Consider the following 3,266-nt stretch of genomic DNA (forward strand, 5'->3'; position numbering starts at 1 on the left):
ACTCGGTATATATATATATATAAGCCCTACGAAGCATTTGCTAAGAAATCATTTGGAACTGTTACAAACATCTTGATTAGAGAAAAAGTATTGATTTTTTCATCGAAAACAAAAAAGAAAAAAAATATTTCAAAAAAGTATTTTATTTCATTTTGTTTTTGATTTTTTTCTTCACGGAATTAGTTTCTCCTATTTGAAAATCAAATTCTATATTTTATATTCTTTAGTGAATAAAATGTATGTATATTTGTGGCTAATGTTTTATTGAATTGGTGCAGAGTAATATTTTATTTAAAAAAAAAATGAACTGAATCAGTATTGAATTAGTACAAAAAAAAATAATAATTTCTAACAGAGAGGTGAATCTTTTTGTTAGAACAAATCAATGGCTCCGTGGCAGAATTGCGGCGACACGGCGACATTGTCGCAGAACATTGCAAATTTTTCGTAGAAAGATTTTTGGTTTGGGAAGGGAAGAGTTTTCCTTTTTTGCAAAATTTTTTGAAAAATGTTTTTCTTTTTTTTTCCTTCTGTCGAATTTTTTTTCAAATATGTCTTTCTTGCGCATCAAAGAGGAAAGATAGAATCGTGATTTCTCTATTCACATTTGAGATTTTAAATAAAAATCGGTAATGATTGGCTTCAATTTCAAATGAATAATATACAATAAAAAATTCAGAAATCGCGAAAGTTTAAAAGATAGTTCGCTCTAGAAATGTTGTTCTTTCTGTCACTTTTTTTTCTTGAAAAATTCGGGATCTTTATTTTGGGAGTTGCTGCACAGATTTTATGATTTTTAATTTATGTACGAATTTTAATTTATTAATGTAATTTATTTACGAATTTTTATTTGTGCAATAATTTACAAAATTCGAAAGAGGAAATAATGAGTGCATTTTCCGCCTACAAAACGCAAGAATATTGCCCATAATATTAGAACTAAAAAAATAATACTTTTACAATTAAAATTTTTTATTCTATATTTTCTTTCGTAAACACAACGTTTCTGTTAGTTTAAATTAGTAATTGTTATAATTAAAAGTATGTTAAAGCAAAATATATCAGTGTTAAGGAACTTTGTCGCAGAAAACCCGAAAAAATGCATTCAATAGTAATATAAAGCTTAACAACTGTAATCTGAAACCTTTGTCGCAACAAACGCGGAGTGCTCTGTTGTTAAAAAAATGCCCCTAGAGAAAAATAATAGCATACGTTGTACTCAATCTGCAACAATGTTAGTGCAATTGTTGTTACCGTCGCAACACTGCATGAAAAGATTAAAAGTTTATTTTTAATAATTAAAAAGTGTCATTCATTCTTGCACTCTTGAGAAAGTTGGTTGAATTTCTTGTGAAAAGAATTTATTTTGAAAAAAAAAATGTCAAAGCTGTTTAGATACATTCGTAAAAAGCTGTAAGTAATGTATATTTGATTATTTTATAATTGTAAAATAATGTATATTGAAATAAAAATACTTGCATCTTCTTAATGTAAAATTTTTCAACAGTTTCCCTGATTATCCCGAGTTAACTCGGGTAGGTATACATTGTAAATATTTATTATCCCGAGTAAACTCGGGTATGTATACATTGTAAATATTTGTTATCTCGAGTAAACTCGGGTATGTATACATTGTAAATATTTATTATCCCGAGTAAACTCGGGTATGTATACATTGTAAATATTTATTATCCCGAGTTAACTCGGGTATGTGTACATTGTAAATATTTATTACCCCGAGTAAACTGGGGTATGTGTACATTGTAAATATTTATTATCCCGAGTACACTCGGGTATGTGTACATTGTAAATATTTATTATCCCGAGTAAACTCGGGCATATGCACATTGTAAATATTTATTATCCCGAGTTAACTCGGGCATGTATACATTGTTAATATTTATTATCCCGAGTAAACTCGGGTATGTATACATTGTAAATATTTATTATCCCGAGTAAACTCGGGTACGTGTACATTGTAAATATTTATTATCCCGAGTAAACTCGGGCATAGCGGAATTCATCAATACGTTTTGTTTTATCACGTTTTTATTCGTTTTTATTTGTTTTATCATGTTGCAAAACAAAAAAATAATAATAATCTGCTGTGATGGGAAGTTTGCCAATTTTTGATTGGGAGTTTAGCTATTTGTGGGACTGCAGACGTGTTTTGTACAATTGTGTTATACGATAATTGATGAATTTACGTAGAAAAAAGTAAAAAAATGGCGTTCACGAGTGAAAGTGAAAGTAATACAGATGATTTTTTCAGATTATGAAGATGTGAACATATACAAAGACTAATATTTAACTTTTTTCATTTGCCCGAGATAATTTAGGATAGTAAACTGATGGTAAATTAAATGTTTTTGGCATATAAAAAGGAATAAAATTCCAACTTAGAACTTGTGTGTTACGTTTTGTTTTAGTTCCTTGTATTTATTAATGAAATAAAAAAATATGTTGATTTTTTTCATATTTTTTCATTGGTAAGCGAAGCGGTCAATAAACAAAGAAATAATCCTTTAAAATCAATATGTGACTGTTACAATTTAAAGTTATGAAAGAATTCAGCATAGTCATTTTTTTTTTTTTAGTTCAAAGGGAAAGAGAGACGAAAGCAAGTTTAAGTTGAGGGACTGGGCCGAAGTGCTTGCAGAGCAAAAAGCGGCTGAGCAAGAGCTGTATGAGATTCAAAACATGGATATGAAAGGAGTTGGCAAAGTTGAGGAGGCGAAATTGGCAGAAGAAATGACATCTGCTCAATTTGATATTAAAAACATGGATATGGATGATGAAAAAGTGGAAGAGCCAAAAGCGGCAGACAATTGGAAGTCTGCACAGGAAGTGGAGAAGGAGATCGATAAAAATGGCGAAAATTTTCCACTTAAAAACTGGGATATAGAGATAATGGAGCAAATGGCTCTTGACTTCAAGCAGAATGGGTTCATAAAATTTGACTTGAAAAATGCGTTATTTTCTACGCCCCATTTCGTGCGCTTGGTTGAAGAGTTCCAAAAATGGAAAAATGAGAAGTGGATTTAATGGAACCATTTCTATTAGAATCGTCGTTAAATTCTGCATAAAACATGATAACGGTATAGACTGAAAAAATTACTTGATGAAAGGACATTTTGTTCATTGAACCAAACTGTAAAACTCCGAAAACTCTGCATAGACATTTATGTGGTGATTTTCATGAGAGGGCTAACACACACACAAACTTTCGTGCAATGTTAGTTATGTTCTAAAAACATTTCATGAAC

This window comes from Parasteatoda tepidariorum, chromosome 1 (genome assembly GCF_043381705.1).
Source record: "Parasteatoda tepidariorum isolate YZ-2023 chromosome 1, CAS_Ptep_4.0, whole genome shotgun sequence".
In the NCBI taxonomy this organism is placed as follows: Eukaryota; Metazoa; Arthropoda; class Arachnida; order Araneae; family Theridiidae; genus Parasteatoda; species Parasteatoda tepidariorum.